We start from the raw sequence: 24,946 nt of genomic DNA on the forward strand, positions 1-24,946 counted from the left end.
TAAGGTGTTCTTTCTGGCATGTGTCTGTCTGGATGTATTGGGGGAGGGATCCTCTCCTGCAGGACTTTATCTTAACAGTCAAGTTTGCGGTGGGCTGACTTCCAAATAAGACTGTTTTCTGGGAGGTGAGGTCAGCAGGTCAATATGTGACTCTGGAGGCAGGAAACACAGCTCACCACACAGCAGATCTGTGTGGATAAGGTCACAGAGTCTGACATGATGATAGGCCTCTCCCGGCCTCGTGGCCAGGCCTACAGCTAAAGCACTGACTCCGTGTTCTCATCTCCACTATTTGTCTTGGTCCAACCTTAGCTGAGACCCCACCAGCCCTGCAGATACCACCTCTGCTTACCCCAGCATTCTGTCTTCCAGGGGATGTAGCCAGTGAGTAGCATCCTAGAGCTGGGATAGGAGAGAGCTGTTACAAGTGCCCCTTCTTCCTTTCCCAGTGTGTGGTCTGGAAAGCTGTATCTTGTCATGGCCCTGTAGTATAGAGCCGTTATGATTCAGCTCCTCCCATTGCCCAAGATTTTCATCCCCCAAGCTCCTCGCTCTCCCCAAGCTCCTCTCTCTTCGCTGTCTTCCTTCCCTGGGTCCTCTCAGATTCTCCTCCCGGCTCATCCCTGATCCCAGCTCCTCTCCCCTTTCAGCTCTTCCCTTGCCCCTGCCTACCCCTCATACCCTTTCCTCACACCAGCTCCTCTGGTCTTTAATCTTCTCTTACCCCTGCTACTTTCTTACCTCAGCTTCTCCCTCCTCCCAGTCACCCCATCCTCCCTTCTTCCAAGTCACCCCTCACCCCACTCCTCCCTACAGCCCCATTGTGCTCAGGGCTATAATCACTTCCCACAGTTGCTTAGTCAGTTATCTCGGGCACCTGAGCATTCCTGCTGGGACCTGAGCTCTGCCCACACCCTTCAGAATAGCTCCTTCATTAGCTGTCTGGAATCCCAGCTGCAAGTGCCATCTGTCCCCAGACAGCATCTTCTGATGCCACTTCCTGAATTCCTGTCATTTGCGGGAGACAAACGGCCAAGAAGGATGTTTCACCAACAGAGCCGATCATGGGTCTCAGGGCTCTTGGGCGCCACCTGAGTCACTGGATATGGAGCTATTCTGAGCTTGTTCCTCCTGTTTTAGCTGTTAATGAAGGTCTGGCTACACAGAGCACATATCACGCGTCACCAGGGGAGGTCTGCCATGGTATGATTCCAAAGGAAAGAAGTCTTTGCATTAAAAAACGGAGCTGTTCAAAGCCAAGACCCACATACAGCAGCGTTGTAGCCTGGGTGGGGTAATCTAACTCCATATTACCACCTTGGATCCTTTTTTTTTGCCCAAAGTACAGGACTGATGGGTGCACCTGCCTCGCCAAGTGGTCGCCATGACAACCACAGAGTTTCCTTTTAGCCTGGCTCGCTCCCACCACCATATTTATAGAAGCGGCCCTCTTCAGTTGCCTTTTGTGGTTATTGTTTCAGAATGCAAGCAGACGCCAGCAAAGTTCCACCAGACATGAAGTGTGCTATTTACAGGGTCTCTGGCAATGTCTGTCCCACAGCTACAGTGATGGGCTTTGGTTGGCATGAGCTGTTTTGTACCCCAATCTTCCCAAGGTCAGGGCCATTAACAATACCATTAAACTTCCTGCTGCAAATCAGAGGCTAACTTGGGGAACCGCTATCCCCTATGGGTAGAACTTAGTTTTAGATTTTTAAAAACCTTCCTATCATTTCTGAGAAATGATGTTCTCTGACTTTTGTGAGTCCCACAGGAAGTGCTTTCTTTAACAGAGGCACAACTCTGTCCAAAGATGAATGCGGTGTATGCACGGGAGCCATGTCCAGTTCTTACCACAAAAGGTGCAGTTAACCTCAGAGGTCCAAAGATGAGGTCAGGTCACTGCGTCCAGGATAGCAAGCAGCAGGTGTTGTACAGTCTGGCTTGCCATGTCTCAGTCACTGCTGCTACACAAGATGTGACAGTCATTGGGGAAAATGCTTGTTTCCTCTTCGGGCTTTCATGCTGAATCTTTGTGCTCAGTGGGATGTACTTTCTGTCTTAATAGAGGAAGAAGTCTCCAAGGGCATCTGAGGCACAGGGTAAATGGTTCCGTGAGCAATTTCTGGGGTCAGAATACTTTTTTGAATCGAGGCTCCACTGTCACCTTCCTGTGTGACCCCAGCAAGTTAGTGAACTGTTCTGTTAGTTTTCTCTCCATCTAATGGGGGTGATGGCAATGCTGGATCTGAAGAGTCATTGTAGACTTTGAGTGAGTCTGAGTTGAAGATATTCCTGGGGCTAGCAGGATGGCTCAATGGGTAAAGGTGTCTGCTGCTAAGCCTCACCACCTGAGTTTGATCCTTGGGACCCACATGGTGGAAGGAGAGAACCAACTCCTGCAAGTTGTCCTCTGGCCTCCACACATGCACCATGATATGCATATGTGCACATGTTAGTACACATGCATGCACACACACACATATTTAGTGTTTTTTCTTAAGAATGCCTTCATAGTCAGCTTCTTTTGTATCTGGCTCATTTTTATTTTATTTTATTTATTTATTTTTTTTTTCTGTGTGTGTGTACAGGTGTATGCAGATGCACCTGCCTGTGGAGCATACATGTATGTGCAGGTATATGGAAGTCAGAGGCCAATCTTAGTGTCATTTTATAGGTACCATCTGCTTTAGATCCACTTTATATCTTGAGATAGAGTTTCTCCTTGTCCTGGGACTCACCAACTAGGGGATGATGGCTGGTCAGAGAGCCCAGGGATCCTTTTATTTTCTCCTTTCCTGGCTACGGGGTTCTAAGCATATGCCACCATGCTGGTTTTTTTTTTTTTCATGGGTGCTTGGGATTGAGTTCAGGTCCCCCTGCCTACAGGGCAAGCAGTTCACCAGCTGAGCCATCTACCAGTCCTTGATTCTGGCCTTTATATTCTTTTGACCGAGTACCTATGGTTGGGCATGCTTGTATGTAGGCTCTATGTGATGCTTGTGGGGTCATGCTAGCAGGGCTGTGGACTTTATTCACAGACATGAGATTTTACACATAGCTCCCCTTGTTCCTCTACCTATTCTGCTGGCCTTGGCAGAGTCGCTGATGATTCTTCTGAACAGGGAGGGTGCTGATAACTTCTGGCATATTTCTGAGCACTTACTATGGACTTAGCAAATTTTCTTCTTTTTTGGTTTTTTGAGACAGGGTTTGTGAGACAGGGTTTTTGAGACAGTGTAGTTTTGGTGCCTGTCCTGGATCTTATTCTGTAGACTAGCCTGACCTTGAACTCACAGAGATCCACCTGGTTCTGCCTCCTGAGTGATGGGATTAAAGGCATGTGCCATTGCTGCCAGGCTTAGATTTAGCAAATTTTCAGTCTGGATTATGCTACTTTGTCTCCAGAAAAGCTCTGTGGGGTGAATAAGACCTGTGGGAACTGGAGGTCACGACAGGACTGAGGTGCGAGCCCTTGGGGGCTGTTTTCCCATCACCACTTAGACTGTGTACATGGCTCAGTCAGTCTAGGCCGGTGGTTCTTAACCTTCCCAATGCTACAACCTTTTAATACATGTTGTGGTGACCCCCTGCCCCATCCCGCAACCATAACAATGTTTTTGTTGCTACTTCCTAGCTGTAATTTTGCTACTGTTACCCATCATAATGTAAATATCTCATATGCAGGATACTTGATATATGACTGCTGTGGAAGGATCAGTAGAGCTCATGAAGGGGTCGTGACCCACAGGTTGAAAATTATTGGTCTGGGTGCTCACAGATCTGCTGACCTCTGTTAAGGGTCAGTGCAGATGGAAGATCGACATGAACCTTTGCCTGTGGATTTGTCCGCTGGAGTTTGTGTTGCCTGGTCCAAATCACCAGGGAGAGTTGCCCCTTCTGTGACCTTGTTGTATGAATCTTTAGAGTCAGGGCTGTGTCTGCACCGCCCACTAACATTGTCATGATGCTATTGTGGACGGGGGACTCTCATTCCCGACTCTAAGCTATCAACATCATCATTACTGCGCAAAGCTTCCCCTATATTTTAGACAAGCCTTTTTCTGAGAATGATTTTATCATTGTCTTGAAAAGGAGCTTTCTATTATGAACATATTTACTTTTAGAAAGACGAGGTGGCTTGTGCTGGAGGTCAGTGGGAACCTTTGGCTGCTTTGTGGTGGGTTCAAATGTCCACTGACAGGGTTGGAGAGATGGCTGTTCTCCTAGAGGACATGGGTTCAATTCCCAGCACCCTCATGGCAGCTCACAACTGTCTGTAACTCCAGCTCTAGGGGATCCAACATCCTCACACAGACATACATGCAGGAAAAACACCAATTCACATAAAAGTAATACATAAATCATTTTTTAAGACGTCTGCTGACATTTACCCCAAGTAACCAAACAAATCCAGAGAATGTGGGCTCTTTGAGTCACTCAGTCCCACACAGGCAGCAGTGACATCCGATACATTATAAGCAACCCTTCCCAATTTCACTCCATGGGCATGGCTTCTGATCACGTGGGTCACAAGAAGAGAATCAGGGATGGTTGGGTACAAGCCACGCGGGGGGCAGCTTTTCTCAAGTCCCTCCGGCACCATGATGGATCCCTAGCATTAGTTTAATATCTAAAAATGATGGGTCTGAGGACTGTGTCTTAAGGATCCCGTTTCAGGACACGGTGACAGCTTCATTTAGTAACCTCTCATCCCTCCGGAGTGGAAGCTGTAATCCCCCTGCCTTGCCACCCGGCCAGGAGGCTTCTGTGGGCTTTATTGTGTCTCCAGGCCTTAAACAGAAGTCTAAGTAGTTCCCTCAGGAAGTGATCGTGTGAGATGAAAACCTTGGATGGACATAAATCGAGCTCTATCTTCCTGAATAGTTCATATAGCCGTGCTCAAGCACCCCACCCCACCCCATAGCCCGACATCATTATTTAGCTAGGAAAACCAGCTACATTATGTAACACTAAAGGAATTCAGGGCTTGGAGGATGCTGCAGGGGCATACACGGGCATACATACACAGGCTTCAAAATATAGCTTGCTGATTTCACATAGAGCCTGGCTGCTCTGAGCTCTTCTGCCTCAGGGGAGAGCCAGCAGACTCTGCTCCCTCAAAGGCTGTAGCAGTGAAGACTTGGAAAAAAATACAGAGCGTTTGCAGCCTGTACTCCAGGTCACTCTCTCTGCAAGAGCAGGTACAAGTAAAATGTTCCTTCTACACATGGGACTCTCATAGCCCATCACTCCACTCCTTAGTACCATGGGACAACAGGGCTTAGCCCAGTGGTTCTCAACCTTCCTAATGCTGCATGCGATCCTTTCATACAGTTCCTCATGTTGTGGTGACCCCCAACCATGATATTATATCATTGCTACTTCATAATCGTAATTTTGCTCCTGTTATGAATCGTAATGTAAATATGTGACATGTGACCCCCCCAATGGGTCACAACCCACAGGTTGAGAACCACTGGAATAGATGCAGCATTGCCACCCCCCCCAGGGCTCCCTCTTTTCCAGCAGAGGTGGCTAGACTGGGGAACATTGAAGTTGCTGGCACAGTTCCCCTGGAGTGGCCCTGTTATTTATATGAAGTGTCTTGGGTTCAGAGAGTGGGCTAATAAATTATGTAGCCATCATGTAGTGTGTGTGTGTGTGTGTGTGTGTGTGTGTGTGTGTACACGTGTCATGTGTGCACACATGCCATAGGTTGTGTGTGGAGGTTGGAGGGCACCTTGTGGGAGTTGATTCTCTCCTTGTGGGTTCTGGGGATTTGAACTCAGGCTGTCAGGTTTGGTGGCAGACACCTTTACCTCCTGAGCCACGTATTGACCCCCTCACACTTTTTGATAAATTCCAAACTTGTGGCTCTCTGGTTCCTCCTGATAGCATAAAGCAGATAAGAATCACAGAACCACGGAGTAGGACATCCCTAATGTCTGTATAAAAACCAAGAGCACCCACTCTTTTGAGTACTGTCCCATGACAGGTGACATGGACCGCTGACCTGCAGACAGGGTTTGTTAGCTGTAAAGAAGCGACATCAGGGGACCTGCCAAGGGTGCCGTGACTCTTCTTCCTCGGATGTGATGTCCAAATCATTCTGAATTGGGCTTGTCCCTGTATTACTCTTCCAAGCTCAGCCACACAGAACCACAGTTGGACCCCCTCTCCCTCAAAAAAATGTGTTGGAATTTTCTAGTCACAGAAAGAAAAGAAAAAAACAGCATATTAATATTAGCGGATGCTCAGTGGGATATGCTTTCAATATGATTAGGTTAGTATGAAGTCAGTGTGAGTTTTTGAATGTTTCATGTTGTCTCTCTTGGTACCAAGTCTGGAGAACCAGGTGTGTTCCGTACTTGAACCATGACCCAGGCCACTGTGGCTGACTGCCAAGGGGCTTCTGCATTGGCTGCAGCTCATGCCTGACTTGGTTTCTCACACTTCTGCTATTCTCCTTGGGCTGTGGGTATCAGAGAGCTGGAACAACAGGCTCTGGCTTTGATCACCTTGTTGTATTGTTTTCTGAAAAAGCTTCCTGGACCTAAGAGATGGCTTGCTGGGCAAAGCACTTGCCACACAGATATGAGGGCCTGAGTTTGAATTCTAGAACCCATGTGTATTTGAACACAGTAGTCCCAGTGCAGCTAAGGCGAGACAGGAAATGGGGACAGGTAAATCACTGGGCTAGCCTGGTACACACCCTCAAAGTGGGAGGGGAGAAATACCACCCAAGCTTGTTCTCTGATTTCCAAAGGAGGGCCGTGGCATGTGTGTGCCTGCATTCACATAGACAAATGTGCTGCACACACACACACACACACACACACCACACACACACACACACACACACACACACACACACACACACACGTCCATGTATCACAGAGACACACATTTACACATCAAATAAATAATGTAAAGACTAAAAACAAATAAAGAAACATTTAAAAATTGAAGATTAAAAAAAATCATGACTGTTGTGGGGCTCCCAACAATGGGAAATGATGTGTGGGCGGCACGGGTTCTGGCTCTTGCCTGTGCTTGGGACGTTTACATCCCACTGGGTTTCCATGTCCAGCTGTGATATGAGGGTTTGTGCCCAGTCTTATTGTATCTTGTTAGGCCATGTTCTGTGGATATCCCTGGGAGGATGGTTGTTTTTGTTTTTGTTTTTTGTATTTTTTTTTTTTTTGCAAGTGTGAAGGTCTGAGTTCAGTTCCCAGCACCTATATAAAACACCAAGCTTGTAGCCTGCTCCTGGGATGCCAGTGCTGGGGATAGGTACAGAGGATTCTCTGAGGCTCACTGGTCAGCCAATCCAGCCGACTTGGCAAGCTCTAGGCCAATGAGAAACCCTGGTTCAAAAGAAGGGGACAGGGTTGGGGATTTAGCTCAGTGGTAGAGTGCTTGCCTAGCAAGTGCAAGGCCCTGGGTTCGATCCTCAGCTCAAAAAAAAAAAAAAAAACCAAAACCAAAAACAAAAAAACAAAACAAAAAACACATGAACACCTGAGGCCTCCATTTACTTACACACACACACACACACACACACACACACACACACACACACACACGCCAAATAAAATTGTTGGGAAGTAAAACTATAATGCAGTTGGGTCTGGAGACAGGTTCAGCTACAGCCACAGCATAAATCAACATATTCAACATTTTCAACATAAATCAACATTTTCAAGGGATGAAAAATGCTTGACCCTTGTCCTGGTGACCACGCTTCTCCAAAATGTGTTCTCAAGATAAATAATGCATCCAGGAGCTAGATGTGATATGCTGCTAAGGCTGGGTGCTGCTGGGCACCGTAGTTCAGGGGTCCAAGGACTCTCTGGGTCAGACCATCTCTCCCTGCCAGCTCTCCACCTGTCCATGCTGAGCTCAAGAACCCAGCAGGCAGCACAGCCTCCCCCTCCCCTCTCTCTCCAGCCCTCTCAGTTCCTGCCAGAACAAAGAACTCTGTTTATATCAGAATCGAAATCTTCAGACTGGAACACTACCTGCTTTGGTCTGAGACTCTCAGGAGTGAGCAGCATGCTAAGCGGCTGGGGAAAAGAGAGGGGAGGTGCGTGAGGGAGAGAGCAGTTCCAAGGCAGGCTTTCTGTGGCCGGGATCTTTATAGCTCACTATCACTGAGGATTCTGCACCAGCTTGTCAGTTCCCATCCAAGGAATCAGCGATCATACTCCTATGAGCCTGGCATGGACCATGCAACTGGACATCCCAGGGTGATAGCATTATGGAGCACAAAGTCCCAGATAGAACCTGTAGTGTCCTCTCCTCGGGGACTTTGAGGGCTGTGAGGTAGACAGGAAGTAAAGGAAATTAGGATGAAAGAGGAAGGAATTGGGATGGGAGGGAAGGGGGTGAGCTGAGCTGCCTAGGTGGCCATAACCAGCATGGCAGGTTTTCCTGGTGTCCACTAAGGATTTCAAGATGAATGGCAGATCAGCAGGGGGGTTGATAGCAAAGCAAAATCCAGGTCACCTTCAGTCAATGACAACCTTGGCAGGATGAGAAACAGCCTAGAAAAATATGCTGACTATAACAGTTTCTAGAAGCCAAAGACCATGAAACTATTTGCCTTGTGGTCACATTGGCAATAAGGATGGCATGCCACCTTCTTTTATTAAGGATTTATTTTATTTTAAATTATGTGTATGGGTGTTTGTCTGTGTGTGGGTATGTGCCCGTTGGGTGCAGGTATGAATGAAGGCCAGAAGAGGGCGCTAAAGCTGGAGTTACAAGTGGTTGTGAGCCACCCAATGTGGGTGGTAGGAACCAAACTCAGGTCATCAGCCAGAGCAGTATGCACTCTTAACCACTGAGCCTTCACTACTTCTTGCAAGAGGCCCTAGTGTCAGGAACTCTTGAGGATGAAAGTGTGACTTGCTTATCTCAGTTTTCACATTTTGGCAAAATTTATGTGACTCTACTATGCTGTCTCCTTGGGGATCCCAAGACCTTGGAAATGGGGAGATCTTTATTTAAAAGAATATAAATTCCTCCTTGGTCAGTGTGGCATGGGCCTTTTTCTCTGCAAGCTCGTGGTCTCTTCACCTACTGTTGGTGTCTTTGCATCCGAGTTTAATTTCTCAGCAATATGGTGGTTGCAAGGTTGCTTGTTCTCTGATCTGGAATGGCCACTGCATTTCCTTTCTGAAGACTAGTAATGTAAACTTTTGAAGGTGCATTTTCTCATAACCTAAGACAGTTCCCCCAAAGCAGAAATGAATAAACGTATGGGCATGTGGCTGATAAATGTCTGAAACATTTCAAACTTACAAATACTAGGAATTAATTAAATTAAAAGGATAAGGCTTTATATGTATACAATGTAAATATTTTTGGAAATAACAAGGCCATGTGTTGGCAAAGGTGTGGGAAAGTATGGAGCTCCTGAGAGAGAGGAGGTGGAGCCAGTCTGCTGGAACTCCAAATAGCCTTGCACCTCCCACAGAGCAGACGACTGAAGAACAGCCCCAGGGGTGGGAGACAGTTGGGAGAACCCTAAGGGACAGATAGACCACATTGTCTGGGCTTCATTGAACATATGGCTAAGTTTTTAAAATTTATTTTTTGTTTAAATTCTTAAGTTAGCATGCAAAAGTTGTGGATTTCATCATGACATTTTTCATACATAAATGCCATCATATTTTTATTTGTCCCCTTTGCCACCTCTTCTGCTCTCCCCTTGCTGGTTCCCTCCCTCCTGCCAAACAGTCTCTCCCCCATTCCACTTTTGTGCTATATAGATTCCATTAACTCCCTCTTTTTTCCCTTTCTTTTTAAAAGATTTGTTTTATTTAATGAATGCTGGAGCGAAGGCTCAGTGGTTAAGAGCACATACTGCTCTTGCAGAGGACTCTTGTTTGGTTCTCTCTCTCTCTCTCTCTGTGTGTGTGTGTGTGTGTGTGTGTGTGTGTATGTATGAGTGCAGTTGGGCACAGAGGCCAGCAGAGGCCATCATATTCCTTGAGGTTGCAGTTGAAGTTGAAGACAGTTGTATCTTCTTCTTCTTCTTCTTTTTTTTTTTTTTTAAGCTGAGGATCGAACTCAGGGCCTTGTGCTTGCGAGGCAAGTACTCTACCACTGAGCTAAATCCCCAACTCAAGATTTATTTATTTTTATTATGTATACAGCATTCTGCCTGCATGTGTCCCTGCAGGCCAGAAGAGGGCACCAGATCTCATTACAGGTGGTTGTGAGCCACCATGTGGATGCTGGGAATTGAACTCAGGACCTCTGGAAGAGCAGTCAGTGCTCTTAACTGCTGAGCCATCTCTCCAGCCCCTGAAGGCAGTTGTGATCTGCCCTGTGTAGGTGCTGAGAACTGAACCCTGGTCTCTGGAAGAGCAGTACATGCTCTTAATCACTGAGTTGTTTGTTTTACCTTTCATGGAAGGGAGTGGCACACACCTTTAATCCCAGCACTCAGGAGGCAGAGGCAGTTGGATCTCTGAGTTTAAGACCAGCCTGATCAGCCGGGCAGTGGTGGTGCACGCCTGTAATCCCAGCACTTGGGAGGCAGAGGCAGGCAGATCTCTGTGAGTTTGAGGCTAGCCTGGTCTACAAAGAGAGTTCCAGGACAGCCTCCAAAGCTACAGAGAAACCCTGTCTCGAACCCCCCCCCCCAAAAAAAAAAAGTTAAATAAATAAATAAATAAATAAATAAATAAATAAATAAGACCAGCATGGTCTAAAAAGTGAGTTCCAGGACAGCCAGAAACCCTGTCTTGAAAAAATAAACAAAACAAAACAAAAAAGATTGCCCTTAAGATCTTTCTTTCTTTCCACGGTCTTTTTTCTACTTTGCTCACACACGTGCGCACCCCTTATCATTTGGAGTCTGGCTTATTTCCGTTGAATCAGAATCCCTCCAATTCTATGTTTCCCTGCAAGTATCATGATTCCTTTCTTCTCTATGTATCAAACTTCACCACAAACCCCACCCACGCTTCCTGCATCTTTTATACCTGCTGGTTGGACAGCATCTCACAGGTCAGTCCCACAAGTGTCCTCCCAGCCCCTCATAGTGTTGCCCTAAGGAGTTGATGAAGAACAAGGGCAGGCCGACCAGGGTTCTGCATCCTCACCTTCCTTATAGGGATTGTTTATTCCTGTCTGCCACAGCATCCTGATGAATGAGCTTGTGATGACAGCCCTGGACCAGTCAGATATGGCCACTAGCTGGTGTGGCTGCCAAGTGCATGAGAAGGCTGGGCTGCAGCATCTGACCTTTCTCTGCCATGTTGTAGATCTGAAGACACCCTTGTCACACAGAGAAAATGAATCCTTTTTTTTTTTTTTTTGATAAAGAAAGGCTCATTCCTTTAGTAATTACTTGAAACTGTGGGGTTCCATCCTCTTTTCTCAAATCCATTTGCTGTTTTCTTTTCTGAAGAGGATTAGGCATTTCTAAAGCAAGGGGATTAAACAGACCCACAGCGATGGAGACTCGAATGGGCTTCTGAGCTGAGACTCTGAGATGGTGTCGGTGTGAAGCTGAGCCGAGGCTCGCAGACTTGAGGTGATGTCTCAGGTCCTGTCTTCCCCATGGGCTCATTTCTTCAGGAAAGGGACTGTACCTGAGGAAAAACTCAGGGTTGTGAGTCCCAGTGGAGCTACAGTATCAGAGGGAAAGAATCCAGCTGGGTGCATGGAGAGACTGCAGGTCCCGAGGAGGCAGCTCACACATGGAATTGTCTCTAGCTACATGATGCTGTGGCTCCTCATGAAACCATGTATTTTGCCTGATGCTTTATCCTAGGTCTCAGCTGTGGACTTGTTTCGCTTACCAGGCTTAGTTTATGTCATGACCCCAGACAGTTCTGTGTGTTCTCTCTCTCTCATTTTGATTTGTCTTTTCCTAAAACCTAATCCATATAGCAATCTGTGGTCCTTTGTAGGTCTTCTTAACTAGGATACAACCTATAAGAGCAGGGTTTGTCTTGGGGTTCCCTGGGATGCTCCAATACTGTATTTGGGGATTCTGAGCAGGTTGGTATAGTCACTGACAGGACTTTGGGACACTTCTTCACCCATAAGAGAATCTTCAGTTTGCACAAAGCATCTCAAGTTAGGCATGTTGTAAGCATCTGTTAGCCTGCCAATGTACTCGGCAGCCCAGAGGTGGGTGTGAGGCACAGTGTGGTCCTCGAAGGCGTGATACAGTTTAAATCCCCCAGCTAATTGCTGCTCTAGCCTCATGGTCTGTGGATGCTTCAAAGGAAACCACTCCAACTTCTGTTGCGAAGAAGCCACAGACCAGAAGGACTTTGAAGGTCTGGTGGGTGTTGAGAGCTCTTCTTTTGAGCAAAGCCACATTGAAACAGAAGAAGGAAGTTGGTGTCTTGGGCCTGAATATGGCTGCAGTCAGGCTCAGAGGACCTTGCAGGAAATGAGGAGAACAAGCTTCTAAAATAACATAGCCCCAGGCCAGAGAGAGGGCAGAGAGCTAATGTTAGGGACTACTTGGGAGAAGTCTGCAGTGCCTCCTGTCACCTGGACACAGTCTGTGATGCATGGTACAGCCTTGGGAACTGACTGGAGCCTGGATATGGGTCCTGCCTGATGTGAGATGTTCAGCCTCTCAAACTATATCCTAATAAACCTTTTTTCCCCCATGAAGTACCCAGCACCAGGTATTTCTGTTATAGCAACAAATTAGACCAAGACAGACAGCATATCCATTGAGTTGAGACAGTGTATCCATTGAGTTGGGCTTTGAAATAGATTTGCTGTGTGATCTTCCTTATCTCTTGTTACCTCTTTGAGCTACAGTCTCTGGGAAAATCCTGTAATAGACAATTAGGTCCAATGATGTTTACAGCTAATTGTCTGGAAACACACAGCATAGGAAGATTTTCAGCTGTTTTTTTTTTTTTTTTTTTTTTTTTTTTTTGCCAGAAAATATTTATCCTCATTTTCCTATTAGATTTCTTATTTTTAAATGTTGGTCACGATCTCTAAACCTTGAAAACACATAAAGTATGTGGACCATATGCAGTTATCTACCGCCATGCTGGATACTTTCACTCCTTAGCCTGTGGGGGTGCACTCAGGGAGCTGTTTCATACCAGGGTTCTAGGGGCATGCTTATGTCAGCTTTCAGGGTGAGCCCAATGACCCTGCAGGAAGAAAGAACTTCACGTTTGTTTACAATGCTTCCAGCTAGCCAGAGCAGAGCTCCTGTGCTTAATATTGCCTTTTTCTCCACCTGAGTCCTGCTCACCAAGGGACAGTTTCAAAACTGACCCAGGCTTGTTCCTAAGCTTGATGGCTCCTCTCTATTTTGTCCAGACTGGCAAGATCACCTCCTCTCAATTCAAGCATTGGGAGGCATCACTTTGAATCCTGGAACTTGTATATTTAGTAGGAAAGGGCTTTCCTTATGATGTGACAGATGCCCTGTGAATGGCCTGGGTGGAGGAAGCTATATCAGGAACACGGTGGCACTGATTTCCTATTGGCCTGTGCCACAATCTGTCACCTAACATAGGGTGGTCACATCCATCTCCCAAGGTCTAACTAGGTAGCCCTAGAAGACCTGGTATTTATTATGTAGCTCAGGATGACCTCAAATTCATGGTAACCATCCTGCTTCAGCCTCCCAAGTGCTGATATTACATGGGTGGACTGCCACACTTGTCTATAACATCATTTTTAAACAATGATTGATTGATTGATTGATTGATTTGGGGTTGGATTGGCATAGGAAAGCCAGTCAGCCATCAGTCTCAGGGGCTAGTCTTTGGGAAGGGAATAGGTCCTTCTGAGTGCTGATGAAGTTTTCTCTGGTAATGAGGATGGCTACTCCATATGTGTATCATACACCACATCACCTCCTCAGAGGGACAGTTTGCTGAGCCAGCATCCTCATCCCCTGGTGTGCCTGAAGTGGCCATCTTGGGGAATTTCCAAGGCAATGCTGGAGGCTCAGGGCTGGAAGGAGGTGGGGGCGGGGGAGAGGCTGGTGGAGTCTTAATGGAGAGTGTCATCATTTCTAAACCATTAATGAATCCTCTCTGGAAGAAGCAGCACCTTTTTAAAAAGTTGCTTAATGTTTTCATGGCCTTGTTATCTGTGGAGAGACTCGCAGAGGCTCATCTTTTACAGTAACAGATATAATTGATGCTTTTTCCTTCCCACATTAGTGGCTAGTGAATTCTGGGTTTAGCCATACCATGCAGCAGTCAGCCAATGTCCTAGGCATGGGATTCCAGCTGTACAATTTTCTATATATTGCCCCCCTCTCTTCTCTCAGCCCACTGTTCTGATCAGTCATATTTCATGACTTATTTTATTACTATTTTATTTAGTACCCATCAATCCTTTTTAGGAGTTAGGAATAATCTATGTGTTCCTGTGTTCAGTTCAACCTGTGGGGTCACATCTCCTGCAGGGATACATCTCTTAAGTCCACAGGTCATGCTGAGGTCACAAGGAGTGAAAAATGACCCAGTTCTCTCAGGCAGGAGGGTCTCAAAGGGGTGAAGCACCATGAGTCTCAGAGGAATCCTTGGCCAACTTTCCCAGGCACCTATCAGTAGTCATAAACACATGCTTTCCAACTCTATGGAAACATATACCTGTTATGAATTTTTAATATGAATGAAATTAAAGAATGCATGACTTTTGGGGCCCAGATTCCTTCACCTAGCAGCACACTATTGAGGATTTTCTCAGAGTAGAACGATATTGAGGTTTAGAACTGCCTCTCCTCATTCTGAGAAGGCAGACTATTGTTTAGGCTGCAGCCCCCTTGCTCGCAGAATGGTATTTCATATTCAAACAATCTCATGAAAGTCACCAAGAACTGAAGGGTTAAACGATTTTCTCGTGATCAAAATTGGAATGGTGGGGACTAGACCTCCAGGCCAGGCTCTCTGAGGTGTGATTGTCCAGATTATCCTGCAGGCGGCAAATTAGCTGGTGTCAATGCCACCAGGCAGATGTGGCTGGTGATGGTCAGGACCGTGGACAGCGCAAACCATTCCCTTCTGTTTGGTTTGGTTTTTGAGAATTTTGTGTATCATACTGTATTAACACCATGTTTTCTACCCCCATACTCCTCCCATGCTCCCTACTCCCTCTCACATTCATGACCTCTTCTTTAATTATTATTGTTACATACATATATTATATAAATACAGCCTGCTGAGTCCACTTAGTTTTGCTCATATGTACAAGTGTTTAGGGCTCACTACTTGGGGACTGGATAATTTATCAGGGGGCCTGTCCCTGGGGAAGACTGATGATATCTCTCTCTCTCTCTCTCTCTCTCTCTCTCTCTCTCTCTCTCTCTCTCTCACTCTCTCTCTCTCTCTCAGCAGCCATTGACTGCCTGTTGCTCTTCACCTAAGGGCCTCTGGAGATTTCTCCCACCCACACTGACAAGTCAACCGGTGTTGTCATTGTGCAGATCTTGTTAAGGCGACCATGCTATTGAGATTTCTTGAGCATGGCTTCCTGGTCACACATTGAAGACAGTCTCACAGCAGTCATCTCATCCTTGTCTTCTGACTCTTAGCATCTTTTTGCCCCGTCTTCCTGTTTGTTCCCTCAGCTTTAGGTGGACGGGTTGTGTTGGAGATGCAGCCACTGAGAATGAGCGCCTCAGGGTTAGCTGATTTGTTGTTTGCATTTTGATCAGCTGTGGCTTTCTGTGGTGGTCTCCCATCTGCTTCTAAAAGAGGCTTCATGATGAGGGTTGAGAGCTACATTCCTCTGTGTATATAAGGACAGACATTAAGAATGCAGTTGGAAATTATACTGGTTTCTCCATGGCCCACTCCTTAGCATGGTACACATCTCTCTACCCCCAATCTATCTTCAAGACCCCCTCTCCCCCCACAGCAACTCCATCCTCCATGCCAATGTCACCAGGCTGGCACCACTTACAAGTTCTTCCTAGAGAGAATAAGATAACAAGCACCACCCAATGTTGGCTTACTTTGTCATGGATGGTACCATTCTTGTATGGTAGTATTAGACTAGACTTCATGTTGTAATGGCGCAGTGTATATTCAAACCCAGTGCGGCTGATCTCTGTAATTTGTAAACCATTACACATGTCCAGATGTGAGAGTGAGTTTAAAACTTCTGCAGCTTTGCTCAGACCACAAAACCAAAGTGAACGACTCATAAACAAACGCACAAAACTGACCAAGTTCAGGATGCAAACCCAGTCTCCTTCGATACACCATTACAATCCTTAAGCCGAGTTTCCCTTTGGAGATAAAGAAGTTACAGTCAGGGCCGGGCAGATGCTCAGTTGGTAAAGTGCTTACTGTGCAAGAGCAGGGAGCCAGATTTGATTCCTGGGAAGCTACATAAAAAAGCTGGACTCAGCAGAGTGACTCTGTAATCCCAGCATTGGGGATGTTGAGACAGGAGGTTCCCAGGGACTCTCTGGTCAGCCAGCCAAGCTGAGTCAATGAGTTTTAGGTTCAACAAGAGACTCTGCCTCAAAAAAAAAAAAAAAAAAAGACACTCAGTGTTAACCTCTGCACTCTCCACCCACTTGTGTGCACACATGCATACACATTCACACCACACACACAGACACGTGGACATGCACACTTACACACACACTCCCACAAAAATGTTGCATTTAAAAGTTTACATCTCTGTGGTTGACCTCTTTCAGGCTCCCGCTGGGTCTTCACTGTCTAAGCTCTTGTAAAGTCATTTTTCACAGAATCACTGTTTAGACTTGGCTTGGTTGGAACACAGACAACCAATGTGGCAGTCGCTTGAGTCAGTGAAGTAGGATGCGGGCATCATCTCTATGTGGAGTTTGATAAGGTGATATAAAATGTGTATGTGTGTTCATGTTTTGATTTCATAGAAATGGAGGTACCCCCTGAGATTGTCTTAGCCCGCATTCCTAGGCTGTGCCTGCAAGTTCCTAGCTTGGGAGTAACTGTATAGCCTTCTAGAACCTTCTGGTTAGAGACAGTTCTGGGCTTGCCACCCAGGAGCCTGTGGTGTGGTAAGAATAGGTATGTAGGGTGTGGGGGTTGGAGTTGGAGATCCATATTTGCTGCGGGCTGCAGGAACATATCATAAGAACTCAGCTAGTTATGGCTAAGTCACCTCTAATATTACACAAGACATATTGCCTGGCTCAAAGGCTCAAACTCTGGCTGTTGCTTACTATGTAGAGGCTTCTTGCTCAGGCTGTTAAGGACAACCCCCATCCCTGAGGCGCCACTCTGCAGTGCTGACATGGCAAAGGTTTGGAGGACTGGGGAGGTTTTAGGAAGCAGAGGGCAAAAGTAGCCTGCTCAGACAGTGCAGCTGTTACAGAGTCAAGTGGGCACCCTTCTGTGCACCTGGCTCTCTGGGTGTCCTTGGAGGCTAGGAACACAGTCTCCCCACCTCTGGTGTCTTCAGAAGTCCCCTTTCTTCTGTCTCCAGCAGCCTATGACTACAAGAGGTGTCTCTTGGGTCTGTAAAGTGCTGCTAGGAGCCAGGCATTTGGGTTTCCCATGGCACATGTGGTGTGAGGTCCCTGAGATAGAGGTACCATGGTATCTCCCACAAGCTCCTATTTCATGTCCTTACTCTGAGGGACTATTGAATTTGTCTCTCACTCTAGATGTATCTCAGGAAGGACAGATTCCCCTAAGTCTCCCCTAACTACCCACATTTCTGCCATTGTCCATGTTATACATGCCCTAGCTTGTCTTCCTTTCTCAAGAGGCCAGGGCCGGGGGCTATGTCTAGAACACATGTGTGTCAGGTACCCACTGAGACCACAGCGTAGAGGAAGCAGAACCCCCAAGTTCTCCAGACAACTCGATTTCCTCTCTTACTCTAGTTTTTCCTTCTCTCCATCTTTCCACTGAAAAGTGGATATGCTGAGCATCCCTGCAGGATGGGAGGCACCCAAAGGGCTGGTTCTTTCCTTGCCAAGCTATTGACATGCTCTTTGAGAACTAGGAAAACCCGGCTTACCTCTCAGTGCTGTGGCAAGGTGATAGACCAGTCTGGGAGCCCTAGGCTGGGTGCGTTAAATAACAGACACTCAGAGGCTGAACTCCAAGATCAAGGAGTTGATTAGTTCTGTACTATTGTAGTTCCCTTTATGCTTGCAGGAGGCTTTGGTTTTTGTACGGCAATGTATATGGGAGGGATAGGAGAAAGAGGGAGAAGAGGAGGGTTACTCTTATAGCATCATTCAACCTTACAAATCTCCCAAGAGCTCTGTCTAAAATATTGCCACGTTGAGGCTCCAGGATATACATTTGGAGAGAATACAGTTCGCCCCACAGAAAGTGCACACAGCCTCACCAGGCTCAGATGAATAGAGCTGTCCCAGGACCCTGCATCACCAGCTTCCCCCCTGTATAAAGGGAACTCCTGCCCAGCAGACCTCTGTGCCTTCGCTCACTCGCTCGCTCGCCAGCATTTGGATTCTACTCTCTCTGCCTGACTTCTCTAACAAAGCGCCCCAACTTTCAAGCCCAATCCAACCTGTAGGTGCGTCTATTTTGGGAATAAGTTCACTATGCCTGTTTTTATTTGAGCCACTAGACCATATATCAAAACAGGAGTAACCGAGAGAGAAAGCCAAGGTGATAGCTGCTGAAGGTGACGCCGGGCACCCTTTGGCTTCTACACTTGGATCTGTGCTGCAGCTGAATGAAGTGGACACATCCCATTCACCATCAGCTTAGAATGTTCTTGCATTTGGGCCAACTGTCCATGTGTTGTGCTGATCTATCCCTTGCGGGTAGCTGAGATTCAAACTCTGGAGTAGGTCTCACCTTACTCCTGCATCCTCATTGGAATTTCTTTTTTGTCCATCGCTCTACCTGACACATCGGTGCATCAATTCAGGCTTTTCCTAGTTAGTATGCCGGTGAATACTGAAGGCCTGATAAAGCCTCGTTTACTAGACTTTCTGCTTTGGCCCAAGATTTCAGGATTACGTCCCCAGGAGATCTCAAGTCTGGTTCTGGGGCTGTCTGGTCTCTTGCCTGCAGCTGCTCCTCATAGCTGTGTGCCGGTCTGCAGGGCTTAAGTAGATGGTGCTTTCCTGTCTGGGGTGTAGACTCTGGGACGTCACATACCCGCTTGTCTCACATGGATGTGCTATTTCTTATGCGACTTCAGTCTGGTGATCCTGAGCTCTGTCCCTTTGCTGGGCTTTGAAACTGAAAGATCAAAGGCTGCAACTACATGCCTCGCTTAAGAGTTAACTATCTGAGGGCTAGGGAGATCGCTCAGTGAGTAGAGTACTCGCCATGCAAGTGTGAGGATCCAAGTTCGATTCCCAGAACCTGCGTTTAAAAAAAAAAAAAAGCCAGCTACATACTCTGGAGAGGTAGAGTTGGGAAGCCAGCCCAGCCCATTAACAAACCCCAGTTTAGTGAGAGATGGTGCCTCAGAAAAACAAGCTGATGATGTCTGATGTGTGACAGCTGCAGCCATCCTCCGGCTTCCACCTGTCTGTACACATACATGTAAACACACGTGTACAGGTTTAACTATCTGAGGCAGCAGGGAGGTCTGTGCAAGACAGATTGCCTGTTTCTGCAGTGCTATTCCAGGCCAGATGAGACTGAGAAGGAGGGGCCCTGTTCCCCGAATCACTCTTCAACATAGTCGTGACAATAAGTGAGTCACAGTCTCCCCATCTCTAGGCTGTGGGAGTGTGTCGCTGAGCTTAATTACTGAGCCCTCAAATGCGGTCAGGAGTCAGGGCTATCCACTTCCACAGGGGTCCCGTTCTGACATAGAGGAGAACCACATGCACTTACGTGACAGGAGTGTCCATGACCTTAGCCTGTGTATCAGGCAGCGTCAAATCTCCAGTCGTCCCTGCCATGTCCTTCTTTGGACCCTCAACTTGGTCGTCACCCACGCTCCCTGGTAGAGATGGGGTTGGCGTGTTGCGGCTGCAAACCCACACATTCTAGAGCCCTTCTGGTCTCAAGCACGCACCATATATATATATATATATACACACACACACACACAGTGATCCTTGTTTGGCATTTCTTAAATGGGGATTGTTAACTAGAGTGGCTTAAACTTCAGAGGGGCCCCCTTTAACTAGAGTGATGCTGATTTCCCACAGTAGACAGCCCTGGTCCCCTCTAGTATTGCCTACAATGCCTTTTAGGGTTCATCTCACTGTCCAGGAGTTTGCTAGGATAAGGGCGAGTGCTAGGTACTTGCTGAGTTGTCCCCAGGTGTTACAACAGATGCACATCAGAACCGCCTGTGTGCTCTGTCCCCACAGAGAACACCAGAGCCTAGACGGCTTAAGCAGCCACACTGAAGTCAGAGCCACAGCACCCCTTCCCATGTCTACTCTGGCTTCTGTGAGGGTGAGCAATATGCTTATAGTGACACACTCATAACCTTGCTGCTTAGCCATAGAGCCTACTCTGGCTTAACCTGGCTTCCTCCCTCATTCATCCCTATCTGTCACTGGCTGGGTTCTTCAATGTCACTGCCCAGGGCTCAGCTCTTTCTTGGCTGGTCCATTGGTTATTTACCATCACTTCCTTCTGTAGCAGACTCCTTGCCGTGGGCCTTGGGGACTAATGTTGTCAGAGGCCCCTAAGAGCTGATGGCTCGTGATTGGACTGATTTGGAAACACTACAGTAGTAGGAAGAGGAGGTGACTGTTTTGGAGTCATATCTCCTGCCTTGAAGTAGACAGCTTGTTTTCACTCCCCCCGCCCCGCTCCAGCAACACCAAATGCAGCCATTGTACCCAGTGAAATGAACTTTAATAAGGGAAGTAAGTTGGACCTTCCTACAGCGACTAGAAGACCGGATGGATGGTAGAGCTATGCCCCCTCAGCACCAAAAGCAGCTCCATGTTCGTACGACATCATAGTACAGGTCACCAGACCCATTCTGCAACTGGGATGTGCATGGCTTAGAAAGAAAGATGGGGTCCCACCTGACTGAGGTTCCAGAGTCCCCAGGCTCTGCCTCATCTCACCATGCCTTTTCCTTCTTTTCTAGAAAGATGAACTGAAGACTGGTGTGTAGAGGGAGCATCATCTGAGGCCCCAGGAAAGGCCTTCCCTTGAGGGCCCAGCAACATGACCAGGTAATAAAGCTACTGTTAACCCACTTTGGGATAGCTCAGGAGGGTCTAGGGGGAGCCACAGGGAAGGGAGGGCATGGGGATGGACAGACCCTACCTAGCCCAATTGGCTCCAGCTTGCTGAATCACCCAACAGTGTCTCTCAAATGTGAACTTCTACCTATACATCTACCAGACACTGAGTCAGAAGCCCCAACCGTAGTGCAATGGACCATCCTGAATTCTGCCTGGTCCTCCATCCTCTATCCTCCTCCTCTGTGCTGTGGGGATGCTGGCCAGTCCACAGCTCTACACCTGGCTTCCATAGCTGCTGACATTCATGCCAGGCTACTTTTTTTGCTTACCCAGATGCAAAATGGTTTCTTAATTAGCCTCTCTACCTCCCTGCTTGCCCATCCTGCCGTGAGTCCCATAGCAGATGGAGGGATCTTGGCCTCTTCAATGCTCTCCCTCCTGTGCCTCCCATAAATACATGGGGTTCTGGTGACCTTGTGTGACCTTAGTATCTGCCACTCCACCTCATTCACCAAGCTTCAGCCACCCCAACTTTTTTTTTGTGACTTGGGACCTCAATCTGGCCTCAACTCCAAAGAGTTTCTGGGCTCAGAATGCCCTACCCCCTCCTCTTTCCAAAGCCCCAGGTGCTGAAGACCAGAAGTCTTCCCACAAAGCTGCCTGTCACCAGCCTGAAGGCTTACCTCTCCTCTCCTTCTATGGGACCTTGTCTCATCTGGTTTTTACATCTTTTAGTTTGTCAGTCCTTTCTCAGTGTGTCATTTCTTCACTTTTGTGTCTGTCTGTCTGTCTCCTCTGGTCTGGTCTTTGCCATCACCTCCATGGGTGAGCCTCTAGCATGTGGATTGCAAAGAACCCTTCGGTATTAATTGAATACTGGATTGGTGCTTTTGGGTTTTGGTTTTTTTTAGAGTATGTGTCTCATAATGAGCATCAGATGGTTCTGGAACTCACTGTCCCCATGCTTTAGCCTCCTGAGATCCAGAATGACAAGTCTACCCATTAGGGCAGGCTTTAAATATTCTCGTTCTTTTCAGTTTGGGGAACTGGGCCTTGCACTGGCTAGGCAAGGGCTCTACCATGGAGCCACACCACCAGGAACCACACCACGAGCCCCGACCAATGGTTTTGAGTTACTGATGTCACAGCTTCACCTAACTATACAACAAGGAATAGCCAAACTAACCATTTGGCATCTATCTGTGTGCAAGCCTTTCCACTTAGCATCTTTTTAAAAGTGTGGTTTTGGATTAAGGATATAGCTCTATGGTAGAGCACTTGTATGTAAAAGTCCCTCAAAAGAAAAAGTTTGGGACAAGAGAGATGGCTCAGTGATTAACAATGTGAAGTGAGTGAGGATCTGAGTTCAGTTCCCAGCACTGATGTTACCTGGCTCACAGCCTGTAACTCCAGCTCCAAACAATCTGTCGCCCCATTCTGGTCTTGATGGACATTGCACTGTACAGCCTCCCTATGCCCATAAACACATCATTTGAAATAAAACCTTAAAAATGTGATAGCTGGGCAGTGGTGGCGCACACCTTTAATCCCAGCACTCGGGAGGCAGAGCCAAGCGGATCTCTGTGAGTTCGAGGCCAGCCTGGGCTACCAAGTGAGTTCCAGGAAAGGTGCAGAGCTACACAGAGAAACCCTGTCTCGAAAAACAAAAACAAAAAAAACAAAACAAACAAACAAACAAACAAAAAGTGATTTTTTTTTTCCTGTCAAGAAATTGCAGTGTCAGTGAGGGTAGATATCCAGATATCCCTGTACATTGCTGGTGGGACTGGGCAGCCAGTGGGAGAGTAGGCTGGATGTCCTGCCAGAATTAGCTAGGACTTGCATAGCAATCCCACTTGGGGTCTATGTTAGTTCCTTTATCTGCTGCTGTGGTAACATACTCCAACAAAAGCAACTGAAGGGAGAGAGAGCTTATTTTATGGTCCACCATTGCAGCGGTCTGAGGCAGCTGGCCACATGGCATCCACAGTCAGGAAGCAGAGAGCAAGGGATGATGGCATGCCAGGGTCACTTTCTCTACCGTACACAGACCAGGATCTGCCCAGGGAATAGTCCCAGCTGTAACTGAGATGAGTTTTCCTACATCAGTTGGCTACATCAGATTCACCTCCCTCCTCCATAGGTATGCTCGAAGGCCCATCAGGCAGGGGATTCTGGATTCTGTCAAGTTGACGGTTAACATGATCACAGGGTGTGTAGCCAAAGGAATCAAAAGCAGGGTCTCAGACCTGTGCTTCTGTGCCCATGGTATAAACTCACAGTGGCCTAAAGCTGGAAGGAACCCATGTATCCCCTGATGATAAAAGATACACAAGGAACTCATGGGTAACCCAGCTGGACTTTTCCTAAAGACCAGAAACGTCTGCTCCTGATGCCTGCTCTCCCTGCTCCTTTAAACAGGCTTTGAGGTGCTGAGTGACTGTCCCCCTCCCCCACTCTGCTTTGCAGGGGTGTCAAAGGAGCCTGGTGACTCACAGGTTACAGATGGTAACTGCACACTGGCAGGGGTGTGCCCAGACCTTTCCCACCCCCACACCAGCCTGGCTTGGCTCTGTTCTATGTTCATCCATAATGAGAGGCCATTCCAATATGAGCTGTAGCATGGGTGGACCTGGGGGACATCCAGGGAGGCCAGCCACAAAATGATGGATACTGAACAATTGAACTTTTTTATTTGCTTATCTGAAGTTTGGGGGTAGAACCAAGGACCCTGTGCATGCCGGGCAAGCATCTACTACTGAGACATTCCACCAGTCCTCTTTGTCTTTGTCTTGAGACGGGTTCATCAGGCAGGCTTTGAGCTATCAACCCTCTTTTCTTTTCTTCTTCCTTTTCTTTTCTTTTCTTTTCTTTTCTTTTCTTTTCTTTTCTTTTCTTTTCTTTTCTTTTCTTTTCTTTTCTTTTCTTCTCTTCTCTTCTCTTCTCTTCTCTTCTCTCTCCTCCTCCTCCTCCTCCTCCTCCTCCTCCTCCTCCTCCTCCTCCTTCTTCTTTTCAAGACAGGGTTTCTCTGTGTAACAGCCCTGGCTGTCCTGAAACTCCAGACTAGGCTGAACTCACAGAGTTCCACCTACCTCTGCCTCCAGAGTGCTGGGATTAAAAGTGTGTGCCACCACTGCCCAGCCTGACTAAGTTTCTTGAACAGCTACAATCATAGGTCTGGTTTTGATTTTACTTAAATGAGGTCCCTGGAGTAGTCAAATGTGAGACAGAAAATACGCCCTAGGTCCAAGGGAGTAGAGGTTAGGAGCTATTGTTTAAGGAGACACAGGTCTAGACATGGGTGGCAGTTGTGGGGGGTGGGGAGAAGCCAGCTCATTTAGTATCACTGGATTTGAAAATAGTTGAGGTGGCGTGGTGGATATTTTAATCACGTTTTAAAAATGAATGTGATCTTCAGCCTTTCTACTTCAAAGCAACTCTTTTTCAAAGAAACCCAGGCACAGGCACACCAAGGATGCACATAGGAGAAGGCTCCATGACCTTCTCAGCCTAGGACTCACAGCAATTGATGGGGACATTTGTTTTAAGCACCAAATATAGAATGATAGGGCTGGTAGGGAGCTGGTCCATGGGATAGCTTTATTCCTCCCTTTCAACCCTCCCCTCCAGCCCTCCCGCCTTGGTGGGATGGGGGTGGGTTTCTGTCCAAGCCAGCACTTCCCCAGAAGCAGTCACAGTATGGGCTCTAAGGCTCTTTGCCCAGCTTCTGGGCATCCCTATTTCTGAAAAATAGGACTTAGTTCAGCTTTGTGTTTTCCTTAAGGCCAGAGACTTATGGGCCTCTTCCCCAGAATTCCCTTTTAAATA

General features: G+C 47.1%; 1 protein-coding gene across 8 annotated transcripts in view; it reads left to right on the forward strand.

Moving 5' to 3' along the window:
• Positions 1 to 24,946, forward strand: part of Rimbp2 (RIMS binding protein 2) — a 174,347-nt gene that overhangs the window by 64,597 nt on the left and 84,804 nt on the right. For all 8 annotated transcript variants that reach the window (XM_036172649.1, XM_036172651.1, XM_036172655.1 and 5 more), the window contains one exon: positions 21,019 to 21,106. The gene's annotated coding sequence lies outside the window, so the exon portion shown is untranslated. The remainder of the gene's footprint in view (positions 1 to 21,018; positions 21,107 to 24,946) is intronic.

Source organism: Onychomys torridus, chromosome 22, assembly GCF_903995425.1.
Source record: "Onychomys torridus chromosome 22, mOncTor1.1, whole genome shotgun sequence".
Taxonomy (NCBI): Eukaryota; Metazoa; Chordata; class Mammalia; order Rodentia; family Cricetidae; genus Onychomys; species Onychomys torridus.